Source organism: Filicampus tigris, chromosome 12 (genome assembly GCF_054856515.1).
Source record: "Filicampus tigris isolate MCC_2025a chromosome 12, RoL_Ftig_1.0, whole genome shotgun sequence".
Taxonomy (NCBI): Eukaryota; Metazoa; Chordata; class Actinopteri; order Syngnathiformes; family Syngnathidae; genus Filicampus; species Filicampus tigris.
In genome coordinates, this window is record NC_141228.1 from 17,985,595 (window position 1) to 17,999,912 (window position 14,318).

The 14,318-nt window shown below is 47.9% G+C and overlaps 28 non-coding genes and 5 pseudogenes across 28 annotated transcripts; all 33 read left to right on the plus strand.

The window, feature by feature from the left end:
- Window positions 1-256: 256 nt before the first annotated feature.
- Window positions 257-364, plus strand: LOC147138892 (5S ribosomal RNA; annotated as a pseudogene).
- Window positions 365-713: 349 nt separating this feature from the next.
- On the plus strand, window positions 714-832 carry LOC147138893 (5S ribosomal RNA). The gene has a single exon (XR_015089206.1). It is a non-coding gene; the product is annotated as a 5S ribosomal RNA (ribosomal RNA).
- A 260-nt stretch (window positions 833-1,092) lies between these two features.
- Window positions 1,093-1,211, plus strand: LOC147138894 (5S ribosomal RNA). The gene has a single exon (XR_015089147.1). It is a non-coding gene; the product is annotated as a 5S ribosomal RNA (ribosomal RNA).
- A 321-nt stretch (window positions 1,212-1,532) lies between these two features.
- Window positions 1,533-1,651, plus strand: LOC147138895 (5S ribosomal RNA). The gene has a single exon (XR_015089207.1). It is a non-coding gene; the product is annotated as a 5S ribosomal RNA (ribosomal RNA).
- Window positions 1,652-2,006: 355 nt separating this feature from the next.
- On the plus strand, window positions 2,007-2,125 carry LOC147138896 (5S ribosomal RNA). The gene has a single exon (XR_015089208.1). It is a non-coding gene; the product is annotated as a 5S ribosomal RNA (ribosomal RNA).
- Window positions 2,126-2,444: 319 nt separating this feature from the next.
- On the plus strand, window positions 2,445-2,563 carry LOC147138897 (5S ribosomal RNA). Its single transcript, XR_015089209.1, has one exon. It is a non-coding gene; the product is annotated as a 5S ribosomal RNA (ribosomal RNA).
- A 254-nt stretch (window positions 2,564-2,817) lies between these two features.
- LOC147138898 (5S ribosomal RNA) lies at window positions 2,818-2,936 on the plus strand. The gene has a single exon (XR_015089210.1). It is a non-coding gene; the product is annotated as a 5S ribosomal RNA (ribosomal RNA).
- Window positions 2,937-3,196: 260 nt separating this feature from the next.
- LOC147138899 (5S ribosomal RNA) lies at window positions 3,197-3,315 on the plus strand. Its single transcript, XR_015089148.1, has one exon. It is a non-coding gene; the product is annotated as a 5S ribosomal RNA (ribosomal RNA).
- Window positions 3,316-3,636: 321 nt separating this feature from the next.
- On the plus strand, window positions 3,637-3,755 carry LOC147138900 (5S ribosomal RNA). Its single transcript, XR_015089138.1, has one exon. It is a non-coding gene; the product is annotated as a 5S ribosomal RNA (ribosomal RNA).
- Window positions 3,756-4,070: 315 nt separating this feature from the next.
- Window positions 4,071-4,189, plus strand: LOC147138901 (5S ribosomal RNA). Its single transcript, XR_015089211.1, has one exon. It is a non-coding gene; the product is annotated as a 5S ribosomal RNA (ribosomal RNA).
- A 260-nt stretch (window positions 4,190-4,449) lies between these two features.
- Window positions 4,450-4,557, plus strand: LOC147138902 (5S ribosomal RNA; annotated as a pseudogene).
- A 355-nt stretch (window positions 4,558-4,912) lies between these two features.
- LOC147138903 (5S ribosomal RNA) lies at window positions 4,913-5,031 on the plus strand. Its single transcript, XR_015089156.1, has one exon. It is a non-coding gene; the product is annotated as a 5S ribosomal RNA (ribosomal RNA).
- A 313-nt stretch (window positions 5,032-5,344) lies between these two features.
- LOC147138904 (5S ribosomal RNA) lies at window positions 5,345-5,463 on the plus strand. The gene has a single exon (XR_015089154.1). It is a non-coding gene; the product is annotated as a 5S ribosomal RNA (ribosomal RNA).
- Window positions 5,464-5,721: 258 nt separating this feature from the next.
- Window positions 5,722-5,840, plus strand: LOC147138905 (5S ribosomal RNA). The gene has a single exon (XR_015089212.1). It is a non-coding gene; the product is annotated as a 5S ribosomal RNA (ribosomal RNA).
- Window positions 5,841-6,159: 319 nt separating this feature from the next.
- On the plus strand, window positions 6,160-6,278 carry LOC147138906 (5S ribosomal RNA). Its single transcript, XR_015089214.1, has one exon. It is a non-coding gene; the product is annotated as a 5S ribosomal RNA (ribosomal RNA).
- A 355-nt stretch (window positions 6,279-6,633) lies between these two features.
- On the plus strand, window positions 6,634-6,752 carry LOC147138907 (5S ribosomal RNA). The gene has a single exon (XR_015089215.1). It is a non-coding gene; the product is annotated as a 5S ribosomal RNA (ribosomal RNA).
- A 313-nt stretch (window positions 6,753-7,065) lies between these two features.
- LOC147138908 (5S ribosomal RNA) lies at window positions 7,066-7,184 on the plus strand. Its single transcript, XR_015089216.1, has one exon. It is a non-coding gene; the product is annotated as a 5S ribosomal RNA (ribosomal RNA).
- Window positions 7,185-7,635: 451 nt separating this feature from the next.
- LOC147138909 (5S ribosomal RNA) lies at window positions 7,636-7,754 on the plus strand. Its single transcript, XR_015089177.1, has one exon. It is a non-coding gene; the product is annotated as a 5S ribosomal RNA (ribosomal RNA).
- A 321-nt stretch (window positions 7,755-8,075) lies between these two features.
- LOC147138910 (5S ribosomal RNA) lies at window positions 8,076-8,184 on the plus strand (annotated as a pseudogene).
- A 260-nt stretch (window positions 8,185-8,444) lies between these two features.
- LOC147138911 (5S ribosomal RNA) lies at window positions 8,445-8,552 on the plus strand (annotated as a pseudogene).
- Window positions 8,553-8,901: 349 nt separating this feature from the next.
- Window positions 8,902-9,020, plus strand: LOC147138912 (5S ribosomal RNA). Its single transcript, XR_015089217.1, has one exon. It is a non-coding gene; the product is annotated as a 5S ribosomal RNA (ribosomal RNA).
- A 260-nt stretch (window positions 9,021-9,280) lies between these two features.
- On the plus strand, window positions 9,281-9,399 carry LOC147138913 (5S ribosomal RNA). The gene has a single exon (XR_015089150.1). It is a non-coding gene; the product is annotated as a 5S ribosomal RNA (ribosomal RNA).
- Window positions 9,400-9,720: 321 nt separating this feature from the next.
- LOC147138914 (5S ribosomal RNA) lies at window positions 9,721-9,839 on the plus strand. Its single transcript, XR_015089149.1, has one exon. It is a non-coding gene; the product is annotated as a 5S ribosomal RNA (ribosomal RNA).
- Window positions 9,840-10,154: 315 nt separating this feature from the next.
- On the plus strand, window positions 10,155-10,273 carry LOC147138915 (5S ribosomal RNA). Its single transcript, XR_015089218.1, has one exon. It is a non-coding gene; the product is annotated as a 5S ribosomal RNA (ribosomal RNA).
- A 260-nt stretch (window positions 10,274-10,533) lies between these two features.
- Window positions 10,534-10,641, plus strand: LOC147138916 (5S ribosomal RNA; annotated as a pseudogene).
- Window positions 10,642-10,996: 355 nt separating this feature from the next.
- On the plus strand, window positions 10,997-11,115 carry LOC147138917 (5S ribosomal RNA). The gene has a single exon (XR_015089133.1). It is a non-coding gene; the product is annotated as a 5S ribosomal RNA (ribosomal RNA).
- A 313-nt stretch (window positions 11,116-11,428) lies between these two features.
- On the plus strand, window positions 11,429-11,547 carry LOC147138918 (5S ribosomal RNA). The gene has a single exon (XR_015089155.1). It is a non-coding gene; the product is annotated as a 5S ribosomal RNA (ribosomal RNA).
- Window positions 11,548-11,805: 258 nt separating this feature from the next.
- LOC147138919 (5S ribosomal RNA) lies at window positions 11,806-11,924 on the plus strand. The gene has a single exon (XR_015089134.1). It is a non-coding gene; the product is annotated as a 5S ribosomal RNA (ribosomal RNA).
- Window positions 11,925-12,243: 319 nt separating this feature from the next.
- Window positions 12,244-12,362, plus strand: LOC147138920 (5S ribosomal RNA). The gene has a single exon (XR_015089135.1). It is a non-coding gene; the product is annotated as a 5S ribosomal RNA (ribosomal RNA).
- Window positions 12,363-12,717: 355 nt separating this feature from the next.
- On the plus strand, window positions 12,718-12,836 carry LOC147138921 (5S ribosomal RNA). The gene has a single exon (XR_015089136.1). It is a non-coding gene; the product is annotated as a 5S ribosomal RNA (ribosomal RNA).
- Window positions 12,837-13,149: 313 nt separating this feature from the next.
- Window positions 13,150-13,268, plus strand: LOC147138922 (5S ribosomal RNA). The gene has a single exon (XR_015089137.1). It is a non-coding gene; the product is annotated as a 5S ribosomal RNA (ribosomal RNA).
- A 258-nt stretch (window positions 13,269-13,526) lies between these two features.
- On the plus strand, window positions 13,527-13,645 carry LOC147138923 (5S ribosomal RNA). The gene has a single exon (XR_015089139.1). It is a non-coding gene; the product is annotated as a 5S ribosomal RNA (ribosomal RNA).
- Window positions 13,646-14,000: 355 nt separating this feature from the next.
- LOC147138924 (5S ribosomal RNA) lies at window positions 14,001-14,119 on the plus strand. The gene has a single exon (XR_015089140.1). It is a non-coding gene; the product is annotated as a 5S ribosomal RNA (ribosomal RNA).
- The last annotated feature ends 199 nt before the right edge of the window (window positions 14,120-14,318 follow it).

The following is a 14,318-nucleotide window of genomic DNA, read 5'->3' on the forward strand; positions in this document are numbered from 1 at the left end:
CACCTAAATCGCAAAATCTATCTTTCTAGCAGCTGAGCACATTTATTTTCTAGCTGAGCACACGCTAGCCTTGTAGGCTGAGAGTAGGCTAGCCTTGTAGGTGGCTGGGAATTCAAAATGGAAAAAGGGAGGAGAAAATCAGACAGAACGAATAGCCTACGACAATCTTTTCCCCACACCTCAAATCTCAAAAGCAACCTTACTCGTTCCCGAGTGAGCGTAACCTATAAAGCACTATATTCGAAACAATTCCTTCGCTTACGGCCATACTACCCTGAGAACGCCCGATCTCGTCCGATCTCGGAAGCTAAGCAGGGGCGGGCTTGGATGGGAGACCGCCTGGGAATACCAGGTGCTGTAAGCTTTTGCACCTACATCGCAAAATCTGTCTTTCGCGTAAGCCTTCAAGTACTGTAGCTGCTTTCTAGCAGCTGAGCACATGTTTTTTTTCCTAGCTGAGCACACGCTAGCCTTGTAGGCTGAGAGTGCAAAATGCTTCTTTCTCAGAAGCCTTCAAGTACTGTATCTGCTTGATAGCCGCTGAGAACATGCTAGCCTTGTAGGTGGCTGGGAATTCAAAATGGAAAAAGGGAGGAGAAAATCAGACAGAACGAATAGCCTACGACAATCTTTTCCCCACACCTCAAATCTCAAGTTACCTCGTTCCCGAGTGAGCGTAACCTATAAAGCACTATATCCGAACCAATTCCTTCGCTTACGGCCATACTACCCTGAGAACGCCCGATCTCGTCCGATCTCGGAAGCTAAGCAGGGGCGGGCCTGGTTAGTACTTGGATGGGAGACCGCCTGGGAATACCAGGTGCTGTAAGCTTTTGCACCTACATCGCGAAATCTATCTTTCTAGCAGCTGAGCACATTTATTTTCTAGCTGAGCACACGCTAGCCTTGTAGGCTGAGAGTAGGCTAGCCTTGTAGGTGGCTGGGAATTCAAAATGGAAAAAGGGAGGAGAAAATCAGACAGAACGAATAGCCTACGACAATCTTTTCCCCACACCTCAAATCTCAAAAGCAACCTTACTCGTTCCCGAGTGAGCGTAACCTATAAAGCACTATATTCGAACCGATTCCTTCGCTTACGGCCATACTACCCTGAGAACGCCCGATCTCGTCCGATCTCGGAAATTAAGCAGGGGCGGGCCTGGTTAGTACTTGGATGGGAGACCGCCTGGGAATACCAGGTGCTGTAAGCTTTTGCACCTAAATCGCAAAATCTATCTTTCTAGCAGCTGAGCACATTTATTTTCTAGCTGAGCACACGCTAGCCTTGTAGGCTGAGAGTGCAAAATGCTTCTTTCTCAGAAGCCTTCAAGTACTGTATCTGCTTGATAGCCGCTGAGAACATGCTAGCCTTGTAGGTGGCTGGGAATTCAAAATGGAAAAAGGGAGGAGAAAATCAGACAGAACGAATAGCCTACGACAATCTTTTCCCCACACCTCAAATCTCAAAAGCAACCTTACTCGTTCCCGAGTGAGCGTAACCTATAAAGCACTATATTCGAAACAATTCCTTCGCTTACGGCCATACTACCCTGAGAACGCCCGATCTCGTCCGATCTCGGAAGCTAAGCAGGGGCGGGCCTGGTTAGTACTTGGATGGGAGACCGCCTGGGAATACCAGGTGCTGTAAGCTTTTGCACCTACATCGCAAAATCTGTCTTTCGCGTAAGCCTTCAAGTACTGTAGCTGCTTTCTAGCAGCTGAGCACATGTTTTTTTTCCTAGCTGAGCACACGCTAGCCTTGTAGGCTGAGAGTGCAAAATGCTTCTTTCTCAGAAGCCTTCAAGTACTGTATCTGCTTGATAGCCGCTGAGAACATGCTAGCCTTGTAGGTGGCTGGGAATTCAAAATGGAAAAAGGGAGGAGAAAATCAGACAGAACGAATAGCCTACGACAATCTTTTCCCCACACCTCAAATCTCAAAAGCAACCTTACTCGTTCCCGAGTGAGCGTAACCTATAAAGCACTATATTCGAACCGATTCCTTCGCTTACGGCCATACTACCCTGAGAACGCCCGATCTCGTCCGATCTCGGAAGCTAAGCAGGGGCGGGCCTGGTTAGTACTTGGATGGGAGACCGCCTGGGAATACCAGGTGCTGTAAGCTTTTGCACCTACATCGCAAAATCTATCTTTCTAGCAGCTGAGCACATTTATTTTCTAGCTGAGCACACGCTAGCCTTGTAGGCTGAGAGTGCAAAATGCTTCTTTCTCAGAAGCCTTCAAGTACTGTATCTGCTTGATAGCCGCTGAGAACATGCTAGCCTTGTAGGTGGCTGGGAATTCAAAATGGAAAAAGGGAGGAGAAAATCTGACAGAACGAATAGCCTACGACAATCTTTTCCCCACACCTCAAATCTCAAGTTACCTTACTCGTTCCCGAGTGAGCGTAACCTATAAAGCACTATATCCGAACCGATTCCTTCGCTTACGGCCATACTACCCTGAGAACGCCCGATCTCGTCCGATCTCGGAAGCTAAGCAGGGGCGGGCCTGGTTAGTACTTGGATGGGAGACCGCCTGGGAATACCAGGTGCTGTAAGCTTTTGCACCTAAATCGCAAAATCTATCTTTCTAGCAGCTGAGCACATTTATTTTCTAGCTGAGCACACGCTAGCCTTGTAGGCTGAGAGTAGGCTAGCCTTGTAGGTGGCTGGGAATTCAAAATGGAAAAAGGGAGGAGAAAATCAGACAGAACGAATAGCCTACGACAATCTTTTCCCCACACCTCAAATCTCAAGTTACCTCGTTCCCGAGTGAGCGTAACCTATAAAGCACTATATCCGAACCAATTCCTTCGCTTACGGCCATACTACCCTGAGAACGCCCGATCTCGTCCGATCTCGGAAGCTAAGCAGGGGCGGGCCTGGTTAGTACTTGGATGGGAGACCGCCTGGGAATACCAGGTGCTGTAAGCTTTTGCACCTACATCGCGAAATCTATCTTTCTAGCAGCTGAGCACATTTATTTTCTAGCTGAGCACACGCTAGCCTTGTAGGCTGAGAGTAGGCTAGCCTTGTAGGTGGCTGGGAATTCAAAATGGAAAAAGGGAGGAGAAAATCAGACAGAACGAATAGCCTACGACAATCTTTTCCCCACACCTCAAATCTCAAAAGCAACCTTACTCGTTCCCGAGTGAGCGTAACCTATAAAGCACTATATTCGAACCGATTCCTTCGCTTACGGCCATACTACCCTGAGAACGCCCGATCTCGTCCGATCTCGGAAATTAAGCAGGGGCGGGCCTGGTTAGTACTTGGATGGGAGACCGCCTGGGAATACCAGGTGCTGTAAGCTTTTGCACCTAAATCGCAAAATCTATCTTTCTAGCAGCTGAGCACATTTATTTTCTAGCTGAGCACACGCTAGCCTTGTAGGCTGAGAGTGCAAAATGCTTCTTTCTCAGAAGCCTTCAAGTACTGTATCTGCTTGATAGCCGCTGAGAACATGCTAGCCTTGTAGGTGGCTGGGAATTCAAAATGGAAAAAGGGAGGAGAAAATCAGACAGAACGAATAGCCTACGGCAATCTTTCCCCCACACCTCAAATCTCAAAAGCAACCTTACTCGTTCCCGAGTGAGCGTAACCTATAAAGCACTATATCCGAACCGATTCCTTCGCTTACGGCCATACTACCCTGAGAACGCCCGATCTCGTCCGATCTCGGAAGCTAAGCAGGGGTGGGCCTGGTTAGTACTTGGATGGGAGACCGCCTGGGAATACCAGGTGCTGTAAGCTTTTGCACCTAAATCGCAAAATCTATCTTTCTAGCAGCTGAGCACATTTATTTTCTAGCTGAGCACACGCTAGCCTTGTAGGCTGAGAGTGCAAAATACTTCTTTCTCAGAAGCCTTCAAGTACTGTATCTGCTTGATAGCCGCAGAGAACATGCTAGCCTTGTAGGTGGCTGGGAATTCAAAATGGAAAAAGGGAGGAGAAAATCAGACAGAACGAATAGCCTACGACAATCTTTTCCCCACACCTCAAATCTCAAGTTACCTCGTTCCCGAGTGAGCGTAACCTATAAAGCACTATATCCGAACCAATTCCTTCGCTTACGGCCATACTACCCTGAGAACGCCCGATCTCGTCCGATCTCGGAAGCTAAGCAGGGGCGGGCCTGGTTAGTACTTGGATGGGAGACCGCCTGGGAATACCAGGTGCTGTAAGCTTTTGCACCTACATCGCGAAATCTATCTTTCTAGCAGCTGAGCACATTTATTTTCTAGCTGAGCACACGCTAGCCTTGTAGGCTGAGAGTAGGCTAGCCTTGTAGGTGGCTGGGAATTCAAAATGGAAAAAGGGAGGAGAAAATCAGACAGAACGAATAGCCTACGACAATCTTTTCCCCACACCTCAAATCTCAAAAGCAACCTTACTCGTTCCCGAGTGAGCGTAACCTATAAAGCACTATATTCGAAACAATTCCTTCGCTTACGGCCATACTACCCTGAGAACGCCCGATCTCGTCCGATCTCGGAAGCTAAGCAGGGGCGGGCTTGGATGGGAGACCGCCTGGGAATACCAGGTGCTGTAAGCTTTTGCACCTACATCGCAAAATCTGTCTTTCGCGTAAGCCTTCAAGTACTGTAGCTGCTTTCTAGCAGCTGAGCACATGTTTTTTTTCCTAGCTGAGCACACGCTAGCCTTGTAGGCTGAGAGTGCAAAATGCTTCTTTCTCAGAAGCCTTCAAGTACTGTATCTGCTTGATAGCCGCTGAGAACATGCTAGCCTTGTAGGTGGCTGGGAATTCAAAATGGAAAAAGGGAGGAGAAAATCAGACAGAACGAATAGCCTACGGCAATCTTTCCCCCACACCTCAAATCTCAAAAGCAACCTTACTCGTTCCCGAGTGAGCGTAACCTATAAAGCACTATATCCGAACCGATTTCTTCGCTTACGGCCATACTACCCTGACAACGCCCGATCTCGTCCGATCTCGGAAGCTAAGCAGGGGCGGGCCTGGTTAGTACTTGGATGGGAGACCGCCTGGGAATACCAGGTGCTGTAAGCTTTTGCACCTAAATCGCAAAATCTATCTTTCTAGCAGCTGAGCACATTTATTTTCTAGCTGAGCACACGCTAGCCTTGTAGGCTGAGAGTGCAAAATACTTCTTTCTCAGAAGCCTTCAAGTACTGTATCTGCTTGATAGCCGCAGAGAACATGCTAGCCTTGGCTGAGAATTCAAAATGGAAAAAGGGAGGAGAAAATCAGACAGAACGAATAGCCTACGACAATCTTTTCCCCACACCTCAAATCTCAAGTTACCTTACTCGTTCCCGAGTGAGCGTAACCTATAAAGCACTATATTCGAACCGATTCCTTCGCTTACGGCCATACTAACCTGAGAACGCCCGATCTCGTCCGATCTCGGAAGCTAAGCATGGGCGGGCCTGGTTAGTACTTGGATGGGAGACCGCCTGGGAATACCAGGTGCTGTAAGCTTTTGCACCTAAATCGCAAAATCTATCTTTCTAGCAGCTGAGCACATTTATTTTCTAGCTGAGCACACGCTAGCCTTGTAGGCTGAGAGTAGGCTAGCCTTGTAGGTGGCTGGGAATTCAAAATGGAAAAAGGGAGGAGAAAATCAGACAGAACGAATAGCCTACGACAATCTTTTCCCCACACCTCAAATCTCAAGTTACCTTACTCGTTCCCGAGTGAGCGTAACCTATAAAGCACTATATCCGAACCGATTCCTTCGCTTACGGCCATACTACCCTGAGAACGCCCGATCTCGTCCGATCTCGGAAGCTAAGCAGGGGCGGGCCTGGTTAGTACTTGGATGGGAGACCGCCTGGGAATACCAGGTGCTGTAAGCTTTTGCACCTAAATCGCAAAATCTATCTTTCTAGCAGCTGAGCACATTTATTTTCTAGCTGAGCACACGCTAGCCTTGTAGGCTGAGAGTGCAAAATACTTCTTTCTCAGAAGCCTTCAAGTACTGTATCTGCTTGATAGCCGCAGAGAACATGCTAGCCTTGTAGGTGGCTGGGAATTCAAAATGGAAAAAGGGAGGAGAAAATCAGACAGAACGAATAGCCTACGACAATCTTTTCCCCACACCTCAAATCTCAAGTTACCTTACTCGTTCCCGAGTGAGCGTAACCTATAAAGCACTATATTCGAACCGATTCCTTCGCTTACGGCCATACTACCCTGAGAACGCCCGATCTCGTCCGATCTCGGAAGCTAAGCAGGGGCGGGCCTGGTTAGTACTTGGATGGGAGACCGCCTGGGAATACCAGGTGCTGTAAGCTTTTGCACCTAAATCGCAAAATCTGTCTTTCGCGTAAGCCTTCAAGTACTGTAGCTGCTTTCTAGCAGCTGAGCACATGTTTTTTTTCCTAGCTGAGCACACGCTAGCCTTGTAGGCTGAGAGTGCAAAATGCTTCTTTCTCAGAAGCCTTCAAGTACTGTATCTGCTTGATAGCCGCTGAGAACATGCTAGCCTTGTAGGTGGCTGGGAATTCAAAATGGAAAAAGGGAGGAGAAAATCAGACAGAACGAATAGCCTACGACAATCTTTTCCCCACACCTCAAATCTCAAAAGCAACCTTACTCGTTCCCGAGTGAGCGTAACCTATAAAACACTATATCCGAACCGATTCCTTCGCTTACGGCCATACTACCCTGAGAACGCCCGATCTCGTCCGATCTCGGAAGCTAAGCAGGGGCGGGCCTGGTTAGTACTTGGATGGGAGACCGCCTGGGAATACCAGGTGCTGTAAGCTTTTGCACCTAAATCGCAAAATCTATCTTTCTAGCAGCTGAGCACATTTATTTTCTAGCTGAGCACACGCTAGCCTTGTAGGCTGAGAGTGCAAAATACTTCTTTCTCAGAAGCCTTCAAGTACTGTATCTGCTTGATAGCCGCAGAGAACATGCTAGCCTTGGCTGAGAATTCAAAATGGAAAAAGGGAGGAGAAAATCAGACAGAACGAATAGCCTACGACAATCTTTTCCCCACACCTCAAATCTCAAGTTACCTTACTCGTTCCCGAGTGAGCGTAACCTATAAAGCACTATATCCGAACCAATTCCTTCGCTTACGGCCATACTACCCTGAGAACGCCCGATCTCGTCCGATCTCGGAAGCTAAGCAGGGGCGGGCCTGGTTAGTACTTGGATGGGAGACCGCCTGGGAATACCAGGTGCTGTAAGCTTTTGCACCTACATCGCGAAATCTATCTTTCTAGCAGCTGAGCACATTTATTTTCTAGCTGAGCACACGCTAGCCTTGTAGGCTGAGAGTAGGCTAGCCTTGTAGGTGGCTGGGAATTCAAAATGGAAAAAGGGAGGAGAAAATCAGACAGAACGAATAGCCTACAGCTGAGCACATTTATTTTCTAGCTGAGCACACGCTAGCCTTGTAGGCTGAGAGTGCAAAATGCTTCTTTCTCAGAAGCCTTCAAGTACTGTATCTGCTTGATAGCCGCTGAGAACATGCTGGCCTTGTAGGTGGCTGGGAATTCAAAATGGAAAAAGGGAGGAGAAAATCAGACAGAACGAATAGCCTACGACAATCTTTTCCCCACACCTCAAATCTCAAAAGCAACCTTACTCGTTCCCGAGTGAGCGTAACCTATAAAGCACTATATCCGAACCAATTCCTTCGCTTACGGCCATACTACCCTGAGAACGCCCGATCTCGTCCGATCTCGGAAGCTAAGCAGGGGCGGGCCAGGTTAGTACTTGGATGGGAGACCGCCTGGGAATACCAGGTGCTGTAAGCTTTTGCACCTAAATCGCAAAATCTATCTTTCTAGCAGCTGAGCACATTTATTTTCTAGCTGAGCACACGCTAGCCTTGTAGGCTGAGAGTGCAAAATACTTCTTTCTCAGAAGCCTTCAAGTACTGTATCTGCTTGATAGCCGCAGAGAACATGCTAGCCTTGTAGGTGGCTGGGAATTCAAAATGGAAAAAGGGAGGAGAAAATCAGACAGAACGAATAGCCTACGGCAATCTTTCCCCCACACCTCAAATCTCAAAAGCAACCTTACTCGTTCCCGAGTGAGCGTAACCTATAAAGCACTATATTCGAACCGATTCCTTCGCTTACGGCCATACTACCCTGAGAACGCCTGATCTCGGAAATTAAGCAGGGGCGGGCCTGGTTAGTACTTGGATGGGAGACCGCCTGGGAATACCAGGTGCTGTAAGCTTTTGCACCTAAATCGCAAAATCTATCTTTCTAGCAGCTGAGCACATTTATTTTCTAGCTGAGCACACGCTAGCCTTGTAGGCTGAGAGTAGGCTAGCCTTGTAGGTGGCTGGGAATTCAAAATGGAAAAAGGGAGGAGAAAATCAGACAGAACGAATAGCCTACGACAATCTTTTCCCCACACCTCAAATCTCAAAAGCAACCTTACTCGTTCCCGAGTGAGCGTAACCTATAAAGCACTATATTCGAAACAATTCCTTCGCTTACGGCCATACTACCCTGAGAACGCCCGATCTCGTCCGATCTCGGAAGCTAAGCAGGGGCGGGCTTGGATGGGAGACCGCCTGGGAATACCAGGTGCTGTAAGCTTTTGCACCTACATCGCAAAATCTGTCTTTCGCGTAAGCCTTCAAGTACTGTAGCTGCTTTCTAGCAGCTGAGCACATGTTTTTTTTCCTAGCTGAGCACACGCTAGCCTTGTAGGCTGAGAGTGCAAAATGCTTCTTTCTCAGAAGCCTTCAAGTACTGTATCTGCTTGATAGCCGCTGAGAACATGCTAGCCTTGTAGGTGGCTGGGAATTCAAAATGGAAAAAGGGAGGAGAAAATCAGACAGAACGAATAGCCTACGACAATCTTTTCCCCACACCTCAAATCTCAAGTTACCTCGTTCCCGAGTGAGCGTAACCTATAAAGCACTATATCCGAACCAATTCCTTCGCTTACGGCCATACTACCCTGAGAACGCCCGATCTCGTCCGATCTCGGAAGCTAAGCAGGGGCGGGCCTGGTTAGTACTTGGATGGGAGACCGCCTGGGAATACCAGGTGCTGTAAGCTTTTGCACCTACATCGCGAAATCTATCTTTCTAGCAGCTGAGCACATTTATTTTCTAGCTGAGCACACGCTAGCCTTGTAGGCTGAGAGTAGGCTAGCCTTGTAGGTGGCTGGGAATTCAAAATGGAAAAAGGGAGGAGAAAATCAGACAGAACGAATAGCCTACGACAATCTTTTCCCCACACCTCAAATCTCAAAAGCAACCTTACTCGTTCCCGAGTGAGCGTAACCTATAAAGCACTATATTCGAACCGATTCCTTCGCTTACGGCCATACTACCCTGAGAACGCCCGATCTCGTCCGATCTCGGAAATTAAGCAGGGGCGGGCCTGGTTAGTACTTGGATGGGAGACCGCCTGGGAATACCAGGTGCTGTAAGCTTTTGCACCTAAATCGCAAAATCTATCTTTCTAGCAGCTGAGCACATTTATTTTCTAGCTGAGCACACGCTAGCCTTGTAGGCTGAGAGTGCAAAATGCTTCTTTCTCAGAAGCCTTCAAGTACTGTATCTGCTTGATAGCCGCTGAGAACATGCTAGCCTTGTAGGTGGCTGGGAATTCAAAATGGAAAAAGGGAGGAGAAAATCAGACAGAACGAATAGCCTACGGCAATCTTTCCCCCACACCTCAAATCTCAAAAGCAACCTTACTCGTTCCCGAGTGAGCGTAACCTATAAAGCACTATATCCGAACCGATTCCTTCGCTTACGGCCATACTACCCTGAGAACGCCCGATCTCGTCCGATCTCGGAAGCTAAGCAGGGGTGGGCCTGGTTAGTACTTGGATGGGAGACCGCCTGGGAATACCAGGTGCTGTAAGCTTTTGCACCTAAATCGCAAAATCTATCTTTCTAGCAGCTGAGCACATTTATTTTCTAGCTGAGCACACGCTAGCCTTGTAGGCTGAGAGTGCAAAATACTTCTTTCTCAGAAGCCTTCAAGTACTGTATCTGCTTGATAGCCGCAGAGAACATGCTAGCCTTGTAGGTGGCTGGGAATTCAAAATGGAAAAAGGGAGGAGAAAATCAGACAGAACGAATAGCCTACGACAATCTTTTCCCCACACCTCAAATCTCAAGTTACCTCGTTCCCGAGTGAGCGTAACCTATAAAGCACTATATCCGAACCAATTCCTTCGCTTACGGCCATACTACCCTGAGAACGCCCGATCTCGTCCGATCTCGGAAGCTAAGCAGGGGCGGGCCTGGTTAGTACTTGGATGGGAGACCGCCTGGGAATACCAGGTGCTGTAAGCTTTTGCACCTACATCGCGAAATCTATCTTTCTAGCAGCTGAGCACATTTATTTTCTAGCTGAGCACACGCTAGCCTTGTAGGCTGAGAGTAGGCTAGCCTTGTAGGTGGCTGGGAATTCAAAATGGAAAAAGGGAGGAGAAAATCAGACAGAACGAATAGCCTACGACAATCTTTTCCCCACACCTCAAATCTCAAAAGCAACCTTACTCGTTCCCGAGTGAGCGTAACCTATAAAGCACTATATTCGAAACAATTCCTTCGCTTACGGCCATACTACCCTGAGAACGCCCGATCTCGTCCGATCTCGGAAGCTAAGCAGGGGCGGGCTTGGATGGGAGACCGCCTGGGAATACCAGGTGCTGTAAGCTTTTGCACCTACATCGCAAAATCTGTCTTTCGCGTAAGCCTTCAAGTACTGTAGCTGCTTTCTAGCAGCTGAGCACATGTTTTTTTTCCTAGCTGAGCACACGCTAGCCTTGTAGGCTGAGAGTGCAAAATGCTTCTTTCTCAGAAGCCTTCAAGTACTGTATCTGCTTGATAGCCGCTGAGAACATGCTAGCCTTGTAGGTGGCTGGGAATTCAAAATGGAAAAAGGGAGGAGAAAATCAGACAGAACGAATAGCCTACGGCAATCTTTCCCCCACACCTCAAATCTCAAAAGCAACCTTACTCGTTCCCGAGTGAGCGTAACCTATAAAGCACTATATCCGAACCGATTTCTTCGCTTACGGCCATACTACCCTGAGAACGCCCGATCTCGTCCGATCTCGGAAGCTAAGCAGGGGCGGGCCTGGTTAGTACTTGGATGGGAGACCGCCTGGGAATACCAGGTGCTGTAAGCTTTTGCACCTAAATCGCAAAATCTATCTTTCTAGCAGCTGAGCACATTTATTTTCTAGCTGAGCACACGCTAGCCTTGTAGGCTGAGAGTGCAAAATACTTCTTTCTCAGAAGCCTTCAAGTACTGTATCTGCTTGATAGCCGCAGAGAACATGCTAGCCTTGGCTGAGAATTCAAAATGGAAAAAGGGAGGAGAAAATCAGACAGAACGAATAGCCTACGACAATCTTTTCCCCACACCTCAAATCTCAAGTTACCTTACTCGTTCCCGAGTGAGCGTAACCTATAAAGCACTATATTCGAACCGATTCCTTCGCTTACGGCCATACTAACCTGAGAACGCCCGATCTCGTCCGATCTCGGAAGCTAAGCATGGGCGGGCCTGGTTAGTACTTGGATGGGAGACCGCCTGGGAATACCAGGTGCTGTAAGCTTTTGCACCTAAATCGCAAAATCTATCTTTCTAGCAGCTGAGCACATTTATTTTCTAGCTGAGCACACGCTAGCCTTGTAGGCTGAGAGTAGGCTAGCCTTGTAGGTGGCTGGGAATTCAAAATGGAAAAAGGGAGGAGAAAATCAGACAGAACGAATAGCCTACGACAATCTTTTCCCCACACCTCAAATCTCAAGTTACCTTACTCGTTCCCGAGTGAGCGTAACCTATAAAGCACTATATCCGAACCGATTCCTTCGCTTACGGCCATACTACCCTGAGAACGCCCGATCTCGTCCGATCTCGGAAGCTAAGCAGGGGCGGGCCTGGTTAGTACTTGGATGGGAGACCGCCTGGGAATACCAGGTGCTGTAAGCTTTTGCACCTAAATCGCAAAATCTATCTTTCTAGCAGCTGAGCACATTTATTTTCTAGCTGAGCACACGCTAGCCTTGTAGGCTGAGAGTGCAAAATACTTCTTTCTCAGAAGCCTTCAAGTACTGTATCTGCTTGATAGCCGCAGAGAACATGCTAGCCTTGTAGGTGGCTGGGAATTCAAAATGGAAAAAGGGAGGAGAAAATCAGACAGAACGAATAGCCTACGACAATCTTTTCCCCACACCTCAAATCTCAAGTTACCTTACTCGTTCCCGAGTGAGCGTAACCTATAAAGCACTATATTCGAACCGATTCCTTCGCTTACGGCCATACTACCCTGAGAACGCCCGATCTCGTCCGATCTCGGAAGCTAAGCAGGGGCGGGCCTGGTTAGTACTTGGATGGGAGACCGCCTGGGAATACCAGGTGCTGTAAGCTTTTGCACCTAAATCGCAAAATCTGTCTTTCGCGTAAGCCTTCAAGTACTGTAGCTGCTTTCTAGCAGCTGAGCACATGTTTTTTTTCCTAGCTGAGCACACGCTAGCCTTGTAGGCTGAGAGTGCAAAATGCTTCTTTCTCAGAAGCCTTCAAGTACTGTATCTGCTTGATAGCCGCTGAGAACATGCTAGCCTTGTAGGTGGCTGGGAATTCAAAATGGAAAAAGGGAGGAGAAAATCAGACAGAACGAATAGCCTACGACAATCTTTTCCCCACACCTCAAATCTCAAAAGCAACCTTACTCGTTCCCGAGTGAGCGTAACCTATAAAACACTATATCCGAACCGATTCCTTCGCTTACGGCCATACTACCCTGAGAACGCCCGATCTCGTCCGATCTCGGAAGCTAAGCAGGGGCGGGCCTGGTTAGTACTTGGATGGGAGACCGCCTGGGAATACCAGGTGCTGTAAGCTTTTGCACCTAAATCGCAAAATCTATCTTTCTAGCAGCTGAGCACATTTATTTTCTAGCTGAGCACACGCTAGCCTTGTAGGCTGAGAGTGCAAAATACTTCTTTCTCAGAAGCCTTCAAGTACTGTATCTGCTTGATAGCCGCAGAGAACATGCTAGCCTTGGCTGAGAATTCAAAATGGAAAAAGGGAGGAGAAAATCAGACAGAACGAATAGCCTACGACAATCTTTTCCCCACACCTCAAATCTCAAGTTACCTTACTCGTTCCCGAGTGAGCGTAACCTATAAAGCACTATATCCGAACCAATTCCTTCGCTTACGGCCATACTACCCTGAGAACGCCCGATCTCGTCCGATCTCGGAAGCTAAGCAGGGGCGGGCCTGGTTAGTACTTGGATGGGAGACCGCCTGGGAATACCAGGTGCTGTAAGCTTTTGCACCTACATCGCGAAATCTATCTTTCTAGCAGCTGAGCACATTTATTTTCTAGCTGAGCACACGCTAGCCTTGTAGGCTGAGAGTAGGCTAGCCTTGTAGGTGGCTGGGAATTCAAAATGGAAAAAGGGAGGAGAAAATCAGACAGAACGAATAGCCTACGACAATCTTTTCCCCACACCTCAAATCTCAAGTTACCTTACTCGTTCCCGAGTGAGCGTAACCTATAAAGTACTATATTCGAACCGATTCCTTCGCTTACGGCCATACTACCCTGAGAACGCCCGATCTCGTCCGATCTCGGAAGCTAAGCAGGGGCGGGCCTGGTTAGTACTTGGATGGGAGACCGCCTGGGAATACCAGGTGCTGTAAGCTTTTGCACCTACATCGCAAAATCTGTCTTTCGCGTAAGCCTTCAAGTACTGTAGCTGCTTTCTAGCAGCTGAGCACATGTTTTTTTTCCTAGCTGAGCACACGCTAGCCTTGTAGGCTGAGAGTGCAAAATGCTTCTTTCTCAGAAGCCTTCAAGTACTGTATCTGCTTGATAGCCGCTGAGAACATGCTAGCCTTGTAGGTGGCTGGGAATTCAAAATGGAAAAAGGGAGGAGAAAATCAGACAGAACGAATAGCCTACGACAATCTTTTCCCCACACCTCAAATCTCAAAAGCAACCTTACTCGTTCCCGAGTGAGCGTAACCTATAAAGGACTATATTCGAAGCGATTCCTTCGCTTACGGCCATACTACCCTGAGAACGCCCGATCTCGTCCGATCTCGGAAGCTAAGCAGGGGCGGGCCTGGTTAGTACTTGGATGGGAGACCGCCTGGGAATACCAGGTGCTGTAAGCTTTTTACACCTCTATCACAAAAGACTTCCAAGTATTTTAGCTACTTTCTAGCAGCTAAAATATCCTACATTTGCCTTGATTGTGGGAACATAGTAAATGTTTTGATGACCGAGGGTATTTTTCTCCATTCTTTTTGTAGACTTCCTATGATGCAAACAAGTGTCGGCAATGTCCCAAAAACAGCTTGTATTCAAAAACTA